Source organism: Saimiri boliviensis, chromosome 3, assembly GCF_048565385.1.
Source record: "Saimiri boliviensis isolate mSaiBol1 chromosome 3, mSaiBol1.pri, whole genome shotgun sequence".
Taxonomy (NCBI): Eukaryota; Metazoa; Chordata; class Mammalia; order Primates; family Cebidae; genus Saimiri; species Saimiri boliviensis.
This window is the reverse complement of record NC_133451.1, coordinates 41,626,910-41,644,347: the sequence shown is the minus strand read 5'-3', so window position 1 is coordinate 41,644,347 and position 17,438 is coordinate 41,626,910. Positions and strand designations below refer to the sequence as shown.

Genomic DNA, 17,438 nt, shown 5'->3' with positions numbered 1-17,438 from the left:
CTTATTATTTTAAGACAATCAAAAATTGCATTAAAGGTATGCAATAAAAGTTGAGTGCACTCATTTGTCAATTCAAAGACCTCTCTAAGTTACCACATCTGTAATTGAGATACAGATAACAAACAATATAATTTATATTACATAATTTAATTTTTTATCTTCTTAATAGCATATCAAATAATGGCTAATCTTAAAATTGATCATGTCTCACATGGGATGCCATGTGGTAAAATAATAAATGACTGAAATATTTTTCTCATGTTTTGTAAACATTGCTCAATTACTATATCTGTTTTATAAACCTAAAGTTTATGCCTTGACTAAGGTTTAAATTTAAAGTTTTATAAACCTAAAGTTAACCTTGATTATTCTGCATACGTTTATTTTAAGTCAGTAGATCTGGCGTGAGGCACAGACACAGGCCTCACCCCAGATTTACTGACTCAAAATAAACTTTTGCTGAAAAGCCAAGGCTAGTATTTAGCCAGTTAAAATTCTTCTACTTATCAATTTATCAAATTGTAGAGTCTTTGGGGTAACAATTTCCTGTGAATAACAAGACCTATATCATGGGATTTTTCTAAGGTTTAAATAGCATAACATATGTGCAAGAGCTCTGTTGAGTGATAGGGCTCCCACATGTAATGAGGAAGCTCTGCCACAAGAAATAAAACATTAAATGTTTTAGAATACAAGTGCACAGAAACCAACACCTAAGTGAGTGGAGGGTCAAAGCCAGCCATAAAAAGTAAACAAAGAATCAGACATACTGGAGTGGAGGCAAGCAACACTCAAAAACAAGATGAAGACTGCCCTGCATGAGAATCTTTTTCTACATCTCAGATGTCAGTAGACATCCTTCCTGGGAAACCCTGCCCAGCACGGCTAATGTGTGCTGAAGAGCCGCACCAGGTAGATCCTGAAATCAATAAGAAAGCTTCTCTTCTTTCTTGTTAACAGTCTTAGTTGAAGGAAGCTGAACAGAACACAACTATACCATGAGACCATGGGATACATCAGTCTTTATAGAGCTATAAATTTGGGAACCATTCCGGACAGCTAAATGCTAAAGCAAGCCAGTAGGACACTAAGCTCCCCTACTTTGTATGCAGAGAAGTCAGTCCACTCTGCCAAGATGCAAATGGGCAGGTAACACTCCAAAGGTCCAATGTCATAATGATGCCAATACAAAGGTCTCCACCTCATGGAGAGAGAATTTTTCTGATGATAAAATTTATAAAAAACACAAGAATCATTTCTTTTCTCAAAAGAGTGTAGAGTCAAGTTGAAAACCCAGAGGCCTGGAGGGATTAAATAGATATCATAAATGCTAAAGCAGGTCAGGAATAAAAGAAGTACTTGGGAAAGGCTAAGAGTGCATCTAAATAGAGAAATGTTAAATTACACAACTTAGGCAATTGTTGTCTTACAGGCATGTGACTTCATTGTGGTTACACATAATTATTTTATGTAGAAACTTTAAATCTGGATTTTTATAGGATATCTTCTAATTTATAAATAGTGACACCTAACTAAAAATGCATTTAAAGACCATGTGGACCAATATTTCTGAAAACAGGATTTGGCATATACTGCCAATTTATTACAACTAAAATAAAGAGAGCATAGCAGCACTATTGACAATAGCAAAGATGTGGAATCAACCCAAATGCCCATGAATGATAGACTAGATGAAGAAAACTGTGGTACATATATACCATGGAATGCTATGCAGCTATGAAAATAAGTGAGATCATGTTCTTTGCAGGAACATGAATGGAACTAAAACCCAATATCCTCAGCAAACTAACACGAGAACAGAAAACCAAATACTGCACCTTCTCACTTGTAAGTGGGAAGTGAACAATGAGAGGATGCGGACACAGGGAAGGGAACAACACACACTGGGGCCTGTCAGACGGTAAAGTAGGGAGAGCAAGAGCATTAGGAAAAATAGCTGATGCATGCTGGGATTAATACCTAGGTGATGGGTGGATAGGTACAGCAAACAACCATGGCACATGTTTACCTACATAACAAACTTGCACATCCTTCACATCTACCCCAGAAATTAAAATAAAAAAAATATATTTTTTAAAAATAGAGCATAAGCTTGAAAATCAGATATATCTGAGCTCTGCCACTGGCCACCTGTGTATCTTTGGGAAGCTAATGAACTATTGTCTCAGTGTTCTCATCTGTGATAAGAATATGATAACAATAGCTACCTAACCAGTTTGCTGAGAAGATTAAGAGAAAATGTGAGCAAAGCTAGTGTAAGACTTGCCACACAGTACTGTTCTAAGTTAAGCAGAGAAAACTGTTACACTTCACATCGTGGAATTTTTAAGATTAAAAAAACAATAAGTCAGTGGAAAAAAAATCAGTGTAACTGATGACAAAAAGAAAATTATTACTATGTTTTAGATTTAGAAACACTGATCTTCAGAAGGAGCAATCAAGTGCCCAAGGTTCTATGGCTCCTCTTCAGATTGACAGGTATGGGCAAGCAAGGCACAGGAACTCACTGCAGATGCTGCAGCTTTCAGAAGAGCACAGAAGTTCCCTTTTTTTCTCATCATATTATCTGTGTAATTATGCATTGTTCCTCTGGATGCAAAGACTACTATTACTGCATTAGTTTTCTACCAAAATGGTCCACTGCTTCAAATAGCTACATTTACTTTTGAATTATTTGTTATGAAATACTTTTCTCTGATGTGTCGAAGTGGGAAAATTTAAGATTGGACTGTCCTGCTACCATGTTAACCAATTCATATAAAATTCTCTCTGATTATAGCACAAACCGTGTATACCACCTTTCTGTGTCTCTAAGACACACACATTTTCAAAATACTAACAAAATTACCTTTATTAGGTGGCCACGTAGGATGTCATTAATGTATGAGATCATATGGATATCCCTTAACCTGTTGTTGAGTATGAGCTTTGCCTGCAATCAGTGGATCTCCAAGAATGTTGAATATTAGAATAAACTGGGAAGTCTTTGAAAATCCCCAAATCCTAGGCGAAGCTCATACCAATTAAATAAGAATCACCAGAGTGAGGCCTCTGAATTGGGATTTTTTTTAAGTTCCTATGGTAATTCTAATGTAGAGCTAAGTTCTAGAGCTAGTTAGACACAGGTTGGATATGCAGAATCACAGACCTCACCCCAGATCTACTGACTCAGAATCCACATTTTAAAAAGCTTCCCAGAATTTGGATACATATTATATATTTTTAAGTTGTACATACTTGAGGTGTATCATATGATGTTTTGATATACAGAATTAAATAATTAGAGCAGTCAACATAGAACATCTCCCTATTATATCACCCCCTTCTCCTCTACCCCCAACTACTAACAGTCACCATTCAACTGTTTCTCTGTATTTGAGATTGCTTTTGTTTGTCTCTATGTTTGTTGATTTGTTTTCAGATTTCACATATAAGTGAGATCATGGAGTATTTTTCTTTCTCTGCCTGGTTTATTTCACTTAGCATAATATTCTCTAGGTTTATCTATGTTATCATAAATAGCAATATCCGTTTCATTTTTAAGACTAAATTATATTCATTGTTTATATATACTGCAATTTCTTTATTCATTTATCCTTAGGATACTTAGGTTGTATCTATATCTTGACAATTGTAAATAACAATGCAAAAAAACATAACCACGAAAGTGCAGATAACTTTAAGAGTTTGTAATTTCATTTCCTTTGATTACATACCCAGAATGAGGATTGCCGGGTTATATTACAGTTCTATTTTTCATTTCTTTCTTTCTTTCTTTTTTTTTTTTTTTTTTGAGATGGAGGCTTGCTCTGTCTCCGAGGCTAGAATGCAGTGGCACAATCTCCACTCACTGTAACCTCTGCCTCCTGAGTCAAGCAACTCTCCTGCCTCAGCCTCCCAAGTAGCTGGGATTACAGGTGCCCACCCCCATGCCCAGCTAATTTTTTGTGTGTGTATTTTTAGTAGAGACAGGGTTTCATCCTCTTGGCCAGGCTGGTCTCAAACTCCTGACCTTGTGATCCACCCACCTCAGCCTCCCAAAGTGGTGGAATTACAGGTGTGAGTCTCTATTTTATATTTCTTTAAGGATATTCATAATATTCATAATGGCTACAACAATCTGCTGCTGGGAGGTAGATTGTATCCTTTTCTTCACACATGTGCAACACTTGCTGTTTCTTGTCTTTTTAATAGTAGCCACCTGCAGGAGAATTGCCTGAACCCAGGAGGCGGAGGTTGCGGTGAGCCGAGATCGCGCAATTGCACTCCAGCCTGGGTAACAAGAGCGAAACTCTATCTCAAAAAAAAAAAAAAAAAAAAAATAGTAGCCACCCGAAGAAGTGTAAGGTGATATCTCATTGTCATTTTGATTTGCATTTCCCATTTTTGCTTTGATGTTATTAATATTGAGCACTTTTTAGTATATCTCTTGGCTATTTTTATGTTTTCTTCTGAGATGTCTATTCTGGTCATTTGCCCTTTATTTTTTTTATTGGACTATTTGTTTTTTTTGCTATTGAGTTAGTTATTTGTGTTCCTATATACTTGGGATATTAACCCCTTATCAATATATGGCTCACAAATATTTTCCCCAATCAATTAACTGCATTTTCATTTTGTTAATTATTTTCCTTGCTGTACAGAAGCATTTTAGTTTTGTGTAGTCCCACTTGTTTATTTTTCCTTGTATTACCTGTGTTTTGAAGAAAATATCCAAAAACTAAAAAATTCCTTGCCAAGGGTTATATCAAGGAGACTTTCCCCTATGTTTTCTAGGAGTTTTACAGTTTGGAGTCATATGCTTAGATCTTCAATCCATTTTGCATATGTGGTATAGGATAAGAGTCCAGTTTCATTTTTTTGCATGTAGATACTCAGTTTTCCCAACAACATTTATTGAAGAGACTGTCACTTCTCCATTGCATCTTTTTAGTGCCTTTATTGAAAATTAGTTTACCTTATATAGTTGAATTTATTTCTGTTACTAGGAAGTATAGGAGCCCTTGGTTCTTGTATAACTTAGAAGAAAGAATTCATCCAAGAGACACATAGCAAGGGTTATGTACCAAAGTCTGTAGGAGTCACAGCATTTCTGGCATTGGTATGCTATCTAACACATACATGGCTAGAGTGACCAAAGATATACATCACAGCACTCAATTCCCTTTGAATACTTGGAAAGCCTTCTCAAGATGGATGGGTACAAACAAGCCCATGCAGCAAAGACGGAAATAAATACCTAACTCTTCAATGTCCACATATTGACAAATATCTATAAGCATTAAAAGCATCCAGGAAAACATGATATCGATAAATAAATTAAATAACGTACCAATGACAAATTACAGAGTGACCTGTCAGACAAAGTATTCAAACTAGCTGTTTTGAGGAAGCTCAGTAAAATCCAAGATAACACAGAGAAGGAATTCAGAATTCTATCAGATAAATTTAACCAAGAGATTAAAATATTTTAAAAGAATCAAGAAGAAATTCTGAAACTGAAAAATTCAATTGATAAACTGAAGAATGTATCAGGGTCTCTCCGCATAATTGATCAAGAAGAATAAAGAATTAGTGAGCTTGAAGACAGGCTATTTGAAACTACATAGTCAAAGAAGTCAAAAGAAAATAATAAAAAATAATGAAGTACACCTACAGGATCTACAAGATAGCCTCAAAGAGGTAAATCTAAGAGTTATTGGCCTTAAAGAGAAGGTAGAGAGAGAGATGGGGTAGAAAGTTTACTCAAAGACATAATAATAGAGAACTTTCCAAACCTAAAGAAAGATAGCAATATTAAGTACAAAATAACAGCTAGTCATTCATTCAGTCATTAGAATAATTTGTTTGCCAAACACAGTATTAAGCACGAGATATATAATGCTAAGCAAACAATACAATTTCATATCAACATGGAGTTCATAGTTAAAAGTAATAGGAAGCCAAAGTGCAACATAAATATATAATTACAAGCTGCTAGGTACTATGAATGAAACACAGGCGTAGATAGGAAAACATATGCCTGGGTGTTTTCTCTTCTTGTCTTAGAGATCAAGACAATATTTTCTGATATTTGAGGTTAAGTTGGAAGAATAGAAGTTAACAAAGAAATTAGGTAAAGAGTGTGAGGAAAAGTACTACATGCAAGTACAAAGCTCTTAAGATGGGAGGAAGATAACGTGTTTGACATTCTTCAGAGGTTGCATCTTGATACACAAGAAGAGAAAAATAAAATGGTATTAAGTGATTCTAGATTGATATAAAGGGTTGACACAATGTTGTTTTTGATAGCCAGGTTGTAGGAGTTGCACTAAATCTGGTTTGCATTTCAAAATGATAAGTAAAGAAGGACCACTGGGTGCAGTTGCACAAGATGCACACTGCACAAACTTAGGCAGGGCCATCAGTAGCATATCCCAAACCAACGGTTCTCTCACAGTTGTGTAGTCCACATTTTGAGCCATTATACACCGTCTCATTACCAGTTCCTTTGCTCAGGAGACTGAGATTGAATATGAGGTAAATTCAGGGTAGAAAGTATGGTTTTTAAATTAAAATACACTACTCAGTAAAATGTTCCAAAAAAAGTTTTTATTGTACAGTTTTTTGTATGATGTGGAAGTAGGTCTTTCTAGAGGTAGTGTGATAAGTTGGATGATTTCTCAGGTCTTTTCCAGTTTAATATGAATTTTAAACGAAATTGTCTTTGGCAAAAAAGAAAAAATCCTCCTCTTCTACATTTGCTACATTTTCCTTCCCTCAGTAGATTTGTCAAAGCATCTGGCCAGAAGTCTAAAAATAGCTTCTAATGGCTGTCCCTCTTCTCCCTTCCTGAGGGTTACCATGGGAATAGCGTATGAAGGATGGAAGCATCTGAGACAGCACTGAGAAGCCTCTGGAGTCTGCAGTCTCCTGGTTCTGAGAGAGCCAACCTAGATGGTAACAAAGATAGGCCATTTTTCCTTTCTGTTTATTAAAAAGATGAATCTTAGGGATGCCTGGAAGTCTTAGAACAACCTGCAGCACACGCAGATGTGTTGGAAAGAGACAGAAATTGCTGCAAATCAGACTAAAGAGTTACCAAATAGCTAACCTATATCCTCAGCCGGCACCTCACCCTGCAGTAGCCACAGTGCAACAATGAGTACCTTAGTCAGCCTCTCACCTTGGGAGAGCCCCCTCACCCACTGGAACTGACCCTGGGATTCAGGCCAAGAAATATTATCCACCCATCCCCCACAAATGATCAGCATGGAGCAGGCGCTCAGCTCCTCAGGCAGATAAGCAAATCCAGTGGATTATTTCAAGCTGAGACTTTGCAGCTCTAGCCTCGCACTGATTTAGAAAGGCATCCTAAAATGGGCCTCCTAACCTTGCCCCAGTGAGTCCCCAAATCACTGAGAACTTAGAGGCCTCCAGACAGAGGCAAGAATTCAGGTTGTAAGCAATTTTTTCTAATAAATAAAAAGTAACATATTTGAATATCAGTGGCAGACATAATGCTAATAACTTCACATCCATCAGTTCCTCACAATAGCTTAAATAGTGTTGCTGTATTTATCGATCTAGAAACCTAGGCTCAGAAAGAGTAAGTAGCCTCATATCCTCATATCCTTGACAAGGAGACAGAGTTAACATTCAGCAAAATTAGAAAATTGGAACTCAGGTGTGTGCCCTTCCAAAGTCCATGTGCTTTCCACCAAACCACGATGAAACACTGAACCACATGTTGTTTTGCTACCAGCTCTTCAAGATAAAGTTGTTACTAAACCACAAATTGCTATGGACCTAATTCATTGCCAGTGAGATAATGTTTATGAATTAAAGAGGTTTACCTCTTTACTAAATTATGATCCCGCATGTATCAGTTGTTTACAACACACAGGGAGCGTGTTAAATATTTTTTCAATCTAAAGTGAGTCCTTTTGAGATAAGTAAGGGATAGATATTTTTTTCTATACATAAGGGCAAAGAGGCAAAGTGATCAGCTCATAGCAATACAGCATGTCAGTAGGCAACCTGGGACTAGACCCAGATTTCTTGATTATCAGGCAGTGGGCCAGCCTGGCTCCAGGAACAGCAATTTTAAATAGCAGGCACATGTGGCTGGAAGCAAGGCTGTGGGCCTTGTAAAGGGCAGGAAGTTTTAGATATATCGCTCTTTCTCCCACTCCATATTCTGTAAACCTCTATAGTTAAATGTGCATTATGAGATGCATCTTAATACTAAATATGAGTAAATAAATCTCTGCCCACCTTGCCCTAAAATCACCTCTTGAATTTTTATTTTTGCACTAAATATGATTTGTGAATCCACTTTATTCACATCAGGCTTTATCTGCACCAGGCTTCTCTCTTAGCTTATTTCCTAATCTGTTTCCATTCTAACCATACTCCCTATTCAGTTCTGAAGGTGAGTGGTGACTTTCTACATTAAATTCCCATCCCCACATTTGGACCACAGAACCCCAAGGGGAAGTTTTCTATGTCCCTCTATAAGACACAAATTATAAAAAATAATTATTTATCACATGACTGCTGCATATTTATATGCAGTCCTAGAGACTTCAAAAGGAACTCTAATATGCATTTTTCATTTATTGTAGTGGTAAAGATTATGGTCCAGGTTTTAAAGACATGGAAACTACGATGTGGAAAGAAACTTAAGGTGCTCAAATAACTCAGGGGGAAAGGGAGCAAAACCAGAATTTGAACCTGAGTCTACCTCTTAAGTCCTTATTCTTTCCTTAAGAAGATGTTATATAACCCTCTTAAATACAAATGACTAAAGGACTGCCCTGTTCTAAAACAGTGGTGCCATGAAGAGATTGGGACAGGGACAGTCCTGGAAATTCCATCATTCATCCCTACAATTTTTTCTAATCTCGGGTTAAATGTCACTCCTCAGACAGGCCTCCCCTCATCGTTCTATGGGAAATAGTCCCTCTATCCTCTTACCCAGTTCTTTCCTAGTACTGCTGGATTTTATATTGTGCATGTTAACTGGTTCACTGTCTATCCACACACATTAAGATATAAACTCACTGAAGCAAGGACTTGGTTTTATTCATTAGAAATAAGAACCCAGAATATAACCTATTACATACAGATACTCAATAAATATTTTCTGGCCTCTTTTCCATACATTTAATCAGAACTTGGTTTGAATTTCCCCCTTAGCAACCAGATAATGCTGGAAAGTTTCTTAACTACTTTGTCTTAGTTTTCTTATCTTTAAAGTTAGACACTAGTGCCTACTTCATAGGGATTTCTGAGGTTTAAATGATTAAATGCATAGAAATACTCAGCATCATATACTCTAGGTAAATGGTATATTTTTATTAATACTATTATTATTTGAAAATGTTATTGACACATAGCACCATCACCATTATTGCTATAAAGAAAAAGCCCAAATCCGCACATGTCATCAACCTCACAAGCTCAAATGGCAAAGTTTAACCTCATAATAATATAATGATCAAAAAGCCAATCTCTTATTGAGGTAAATTGCTCTTTTCTTAAAAAAAATCAACAGCATTTACTTTTCTCATGAATCTGCAATTTGGTAATGGGTAGGTGAGGGCAGCCCATCTGTTCTACACTTCCCACCAGCTGGGGAGCTAGAAGTCTGGGGCTGTAATCATCTGAAGACTCTTTGACTCATGTGGCTGGCAGTTGATGTTGGCTGGTGGCTAGCATTGTAGCTGACGCTGTCTTCCAGAACACCTACTCATAGCCTTGTCCTGTACTTCCCTGTAGCATGGTGGCAGGTTCAAAGGGTGAACATCCTAAAAGAGCAAGGGCCAGGTGGAAGACTTATTGCTTTCTAGTCTTTACTTAGAATCACTTTTGCTGTACTCTCTTCATGAAAGCAGTCACAAAAGCCCACACAGATTCAATGAGAGAGGAAACAGACTCCCACTTCTTGATAGAGGAATGGCAAAGTTCTGGAAGACAACATGGAACCAAACAACTTTCTGTGGCCATTGTTTTTGGTGGGGGGGAAATATAATTTCCATACAACTGATAAAGTTGCTACAGTTCAGAGTCTTGGCCCTCAGACACACTAGCTGGGAAATTCACCACTGGCTGGCTTTTTGAATCAATATATTGATGTGTAAGACTAGAATGCCTATTTATTATTTACAATGAAAGGAACATGTCATTGACTCATAGGACTACTCAGATTCTCTATGCTTTCCATATTCTTGGTGAGCATAGAATCAGAACAAAGGAGAAAGTGATTTGAGTTACTGACTTGAAAAGCAGCAAGTCAAATGAGGTCTGAATTTTTGTCTTGTCAAAGGGATATGAATTATTAATTTTCAGTGACTGAGACTTCTGGGGCCTCTCTCAGTGCTTCCCTCTGTGATTCCCCTTTGTGTAGCTTCCTTAGCTGACCAACTACTCCTTTGGAATGTTCTTTCTTTGGGTGTACTGTTCCACTCAGCCTCATCAGTCTAGGTTTGCTGAGGCAAGCCATTCTGCTCCTATAAGTATGACTTTCCACTTTTACTTTCTAATTTGTCTTGTGTTCGTCTTATAGGCTATATCTCAGAAAGCAACCTTAATTCTTTTATTTCTTATTTCTTGTGGGAGGAAGAAGTATACTGACAAAAGAGTCCACAGTAGTCAAGGTGGGAGAAGGTGATTTGGACCAAAGTAATGTCAGTGAAGTATGAGGTGGTCAAGTGAACAGAAAGGGTTTCAGGGTGGTACAGTCAGCTTTGTTGGTGCTCCATGCAGGTCCCTTCACTAGATCAGTGCCTCAATCCGCCAGTTGGTTTGAGTGTTCCTTGCTAATGGCTCTCAGCTCCCTTCTTCTCTGGAGAACTTGCCTCATTCAGTGGAGCCCACTCAGCTTGAAGAGTGGTAGGAACACAAAGTTTTTAACCAGCAACTAACTGATATCAGGGTAACAAAGCCCTGCTCCCTTCCATCAAAATGAGGCAACTCTGCTCTTCACATTTGTTTGAGATAAGCTATCAATTTTGAGAGTGAAAAACAAGAGTCAAGCATATATCAGCATATAGCAGATGTCATAAAAATCTCTCCAGGTTCAGTTGCCCACTTTGTGGCATAACAGAAATGCATAATCTTTGCATGCAAAGGTTTCTTCAGAGAGTGTTTTCTCTTTCCTCAGTGCTCTCAGAACATTCAAATAGGTGAATTTCAGTTATTTCCTCAGGAATTATCTGTTTGTCCAGATCAATTACTGAATGACCCTAGACATTATGTGAAAAGTCAATGAACCTAATAAATCTTTCACACCAAAAAAAAATTGCTGATTATTAGGGAAATGCATATCAAAACCACAATGAGATATCATCTTACACCAGTCAGAATGGTGATTATTAAAAAGTCAAGAAGCAGCAGATGCCAGTGAGGATGTGAAGAAAGAGGAATGCTTTTACACTGTTGGAGGGAATGCAAATTAGTTCAACAATTATGGAAGACAGTGTGGTGATTCCTCAAAGATCTAGAAGCAGAAGTACCATTTGATGCAGAAATTCCATTACTGAGTATATACTTAAAGGAATACAAATCATTCCATCACAAAGGTACTTGCACACATATGTTCACTGCAGCATTACAGTGACTGGGATCTGTCTCTTTAGCAATGTATATTAGAGGAAACTGAGACTCACTCAGTTTAATTATTTGAATGAAACTTTGCTTTAGGAATCAACATGCTGCTGTGTAGAGTAAAGCAATCTCAAGCCATTGCTTTGACAGTTAGTAGCTGTGATGGTTAATGTTATGTGTCAATTTGACTGGATTAGGCGGTGCTTGGATATTTGATTAAACATTATCTCTGGGTATGTCCGTGAGGGTGTTTCTGGAAGAGATGAGCATTCGCATTGTAATGAACATTTAAAAGCAGATGGCCCTCTCTGAGGCAGGTGGTCATCATACCATCTGTTGAAGAACCAAATAGAACAAAAAGGCAAAGGAAAGTTGGATTTGCCCTCTCTCTACCTGGCTGCTTGAGCTAAGACATCAATCTTCTCTTGACCTTGGTACTTCTGAATCTCATGTTTTCAGACTCAAACTTAAATCTACACCATCAGTTCTCTGGATGCCAGGTCTTCAAACTACATCACTGACTTTTCTGACTCTTCAGCTTGAAGACTACAGGTTGTAGGACTTCTTAGCCTCCATAATCCCATGAGCCCATACCATATAATAAATCTCTTCCTAGATATAGATATCTGAATACATAGGAGAGAAATATAGATATAAATATAGACATAGATATTATGCAGATATAGCCATTGTATTTGTTCTGTTTCTCTGGAGAATCCTGACTAATATAGCAGTGGTATGAATTTAAGGAGGTCCATTTACTTTTCAAGGGCTAGGTTTTCTGTTCTCTAATATAGGAATAGCTATAATCTAGCCCAGAAGAGAGTTGTAGGATTATATGTAAAATGCACATGAAGATACGTTGCTAATTATAAATCTTCACACGCATGCCATCTATCACTATTACCTGAAGTGTTATAGCTGGAAGAAAGAGAGATTAGAATCTCACTCAGAAATCTCTCCTGGTAGCCACATTCCTACTAAACAAAAATGTCTCTCTTCCAATATGAATATTTTGGCTTCTACACATATTGTCACAAACATTATGTATTGACATTTTACGTTTGCTAATCTCATAGATAAAACAGATATGAAGATGAACACCAAAATCACCATATTCAGGAGCCTCCTGTCTCAAAATTATGGGTTTACAACAGTTAAAAGCCAGGCAGCAAGTAAGTCAGGAACATCTTGCAAATGGAAAATTTTTAAAATATTTTTTCTCTCATATCTAGAAATATTCAAGTTGCAAAACCAGATGAAAAGGGACTAAAATATTGAACAATGGCATCAGAGTATGAAGTGGCTAGAGAGAGAGAGCCCTACATGAACCATAACACCCTTCATCTTTGTTATAAGAACCAGTGCTCCTTCTTAAAGAGAAAGGTGCCCTTTCCCTTCCACTGTATTTTATATATTATATCCATAATATTACATAATATCTATAATTTTTCACAATTTTCTACATCAAGAAAAATGCCTGCATAATCAGCTAAATGCAGCCAAACACTTTTAGTGCATTTGGAAGCTATAAGAATCTACTTTAGGGCTTGAAATACCTGTACTTTACCTCAGCCTGATTCTTTCATAAATGTCGGTATGATGAAGAGAAGTGATTTCAATCCCTGTAGAATTCCCAGAATAGACAGAGAACTGAGGGCAAGAAAGCCAGCGAAAATTCGGAATTTGAGAAAATTGGACCCTGCCTCAGGCAAATCCCTTATTTCTGTTTTCTCTTCAGACTTCCAGACTCTTATGTCTCTCTGACTCTACTAATGATCATGGTCCCAATGTCACCTAAATACACTGAACTCCAAAGAAGTAACAGCTAGGAGCCATTTCTGGGAAGCTTGGTTGGTGCAGGAAGCTAATATTTTTTATAAGTAGGGAGTCCTTTAACTCTGTGAGTAAGGTAGGTATTCTTATTATCTTAGCTTTACAAATGGAAATCCTGAGGCATAGAGAAGTATGTGACAAGACCAATGTCAGGCCACTAGCAAGTGATGGCGCTAGTATTTGATTCAAGTAAATTATAGAACTCAAATATTTATATGACCTCATTAGCCATGTTCTGACTCTATCTATATCTCAACTCATTTGATAAACAATAAGAAATCAGAGGTGCTAAAAAAGGATTTATAAATTTTAAAGTTTCTTAAATACATAAAGATTTCAAATAAATAGTGTATTGGTTTCCTATTGCTGCTATAAACAAATTATCACAAAGTTAGTGGCTTAAAACAGCAAAAAAATTTATCTTACAATTTCAGGGTTCAGAAGTCTTAGATGGGTTTCAATGGGAAGAAATCAAGATGTCAGTAGAATCACACTCCTTTTGAAGGCCCAGGGGAGAAATTTCTTGTCTCGCCTTTGCTGGCTTCTAGAGGTTCCCTGCATTCTGTGGCTCATGGTCCCTTCCTCCATCTTTGATTCTGACCTTCCTGCCTCCTTTTTATAAATACCCTTTTGGTCACACTGAGCCCATCCAGTAATCCAGGATAACATCCCTATCCTAAGACCCCTGACTTCATTACATCTACAAAGTCCTTTTAACTGTAAATTAACAGGTTCCAGGGATTAGGAGATGGACACCTTTTGGCTGAGTGGGAGCAAGGAGTATTATTCAGCAGCCTATCACAGACAGATAGATTGTAAGTACCAAATTATAGGCATAGGACTAAAGGGCTTATTGGACGACATCTTCCTTGTGCTTATCAACTTGCTATAGAAACTCAATCTGGTGGTAATTCTGATAAGGTAACCATAAAACACATTGTTCTTCCAAGACCCTTGATACTATCACTTGTGCACAGGACTTTTCTGCAGGTTGCTACTGAAGAAATGGAAAGGGCATAAAGAAGAAACAAGCACATTAAAGAGATGGAGATGATTTTCCTGTTCTTTATCTATGTTTTCTACTGTTTTCTTTTATCTTGCAATATTCCTCCAGTTGTTAAAAAAAAAAGGGGGGGGGGTGGAGGCCCTAGAAATTGCTGTGAGAAGCAAACAATGAGCATGACCAAGTGAGGGAGGTACTTTGCATTACATGAAAATGAAGACACAAATAAAAAACTCTTAAATTTTTGCATAAAGCTGCAGGTTGAATTTGTTTATGTGTTCCCCAAAGGAATCTAGATAATTTTCCAGCTCAGATTCAAAGAAAACAAATAACCACAAAATTTTCAAATGCAAGAAAAATGTTGCCTTCCCATCTCTTCTGCAATTTCCCCAAATCAGGTTGCTTTAATTAAAGCACCTAAATTGGGAGGCACATAAAGCATACACAAGGAAATGTGTGGAATAATGATTAAGATTATAAAAGTGCTCTTTTTTCACTATACATACTGTAGCATTTGGCATGACTGATGTAGTTTTATAAAGGAAGTTTCACATTTATTATTGATTGTCTACTCCAATTAAAAATAAATGCAGATTTTTAAAATAAGATTGATTGCTGTATCATTATCAGAAGGAAGAAAACAAAATTATTTCTGGAAACATTGGGAATTGTTTCTGGAAATGTAGGCAGACTCAGCTTGATTTGTCACTATAGCTCTTCACTGGAGCTAATTATTTGATTTTGGAGATTTGGTCATTAGGAAAGGGAATCTAATTGAAATATTGAACAAAATAATAAGTCTTATTAAGTGGCAGATTTTATCATGTACAGTTTTATCAGTAACCCGATTAACATTGGAAAAATCACTCATTGAGTGAAGTCTATATTCCAAGCATTGTGTCACTTGAATATATTGCTATAATCTTCACAACATACTATGCAACAGGTATTACTATTCTTTTTTCACTGACAAGGAAAATGAGTCACAGGGAGATTGCTAACTTGCTTAAGGTTATAAAATCCCAGGACTCTTTTCCATTGGCAAATATAATATCCCTTGTCCCTAAGTTTTTCTCTCATATGTCTGGTCACTCCTCTGTGTTCAGCTAGGGTGACTCTTTCCTCTGAGTCTTCTGGTTCCCAGAGGCTCTCAGCTTTGTCCACTGACCACCTCCTTCTCTCTGATGACCTCATCCAAAATTTCAACAGCTAACTTGAAGGCTATTGAAACCCCCAAATGTACATCCTCAGCGCAGACATCTTTCCTACAACCCATACTTGAAGTCCAGCTATCTACATAATATCTCTACTTGCAAATGCTTCCTATACCTTGAATTCATGAAACCTACCAAAACCAGGTCAAGCAGCACTATGTCTAGGGAGCCTCTCCCAACTCAACATTCAGTGGAATGCGTGCTGCCTATCTTCTGCACCCCCAGCACTAACTGCCCCATTATGAACTTCCTGAGATCAAAAAGGTTATGTTATATAAGGTTGCATCCTCTAGACTTAATATCTGAAACATGATCATAGATACTGCTTTCTCCTCAATGATTGTGTCCCCCCAAAATTCATATGTTGAAATTTAATCCTTAATGTAATAGTATTAAGAGATGGGGCTTTTGAAAGATGCTTAAGTCACGGGGAGAGAATAATCATGAATGGGATTACTGCCTTTATAAAAGAGGCCAGAGGGAGCTGAGTTTTTCATTTCACCGTATGAGAAAACAGCAAAAAGTTCCTGTCTATGAGGAAAAAGCCCTCATCAGGCCAGCAATCTGCTGGGCTGTGATCTTGGACTTTCTAGGCTCCAGAACTGTGAAAAATAAATTTTGTTGTTTATAAATTGCCCAGTTAAGGATATTTTGTTATAGCAGCTTTAATAGGCTAAGATAGACACTAAGCATATATTTGTTGAATAAGAACAAACCAAAATTTGAATCTAAGGCTGTCTGATGCTAAAGTATACACACTTTTCACTCTAGGATAATAACTTAATGTGACATAATATGAGATAAATTTTTAAAAATAAAAATACCTATGGTGCTTTCATTCAAAATAAGCAAGCCAACATAATGTCACTATAATATCAAATCATTGTCACTTAAGGAAGTATTTGCAGTGACCTTTTTCCTATCTCATTAACAATTTTTCACGTAAAGATGATGACTAATTTGCTTCTAGCCAAGTACTTGAGGTGGAAATGCAGGTTGTTGCTGTGGCACGGCTATTCCACTGGGTATATATCATTTTGAACAGCATAATTTTAGAGCTCTTGCCTCTGATTAAATTGAAACTATATTGCCAGGCCCAAAGCTGCAGCCTGAGTGTTGCACAGCAGCCAACTGCTTACCCTGACCAACATGATGCATTCAAACAGATCACCAGACGGGCTTTTTGGCTTGCTCTTATCTTACCATTTTAATAACACATAGAGAAGGAAAAGGCTAAAAAACTTGTTTACAATTAAAAGGAAATAATGCCATAGTTTAAGTTAATTATTTTAAAATACTGGAGAGTAATACATAAAATTATGCTCAAAAATATGCATTTGTGAGAAGAGGAAGCGGGGATAAAATAAGCTATCCACTTCTAAACAGAGAGCATCGTTATCCTCCTTTAATGTAGTTAAATGCTTGTGCAGATGCTAACCATGGCTGAGGAAAGCCAAGCCTGTGCCCTTCACATTATCTACCTTCCACCTGGTAGCACCTGCTGAAATGGCAGCTTAAAAGTCTCCAAGAAAATAACCACCCTGTGTAGAGCTCAATTTACAATCCAAACATGTATGCCACAGCCACTCCTTCAGCCAGCACTGGGAGGGAGAAAGCATCTTTCTCTCTATTTTCAAAGCTGTGAGAATGTAAGTATAGAATATGCCAGACATGGTGTTACCACTCCCAAAGATAAGGAAGAAAAGAAGGAAGGAGGAAGCAGAAAGGAGAGATCTTGACAGTATTTCCACTTTCACTGTCCATCTCCCTTCTTG

General features: G+C 37.2%; 1 protein-coding gene across 1 annotated transcript in view; it reads right to left on the bottom strand.

Annotated features, from left to right (window-relative positions):
* The window catches only part of GRXCR1 (glutaredoxin and cysteine rich domain containing 1), a 147,102-nt gene that overhangs the window by 68,339 nt on the left and 61,325 nt on the right, over positions 1–17,438 (bottom strand). The window lies entirely within an intron of this gene.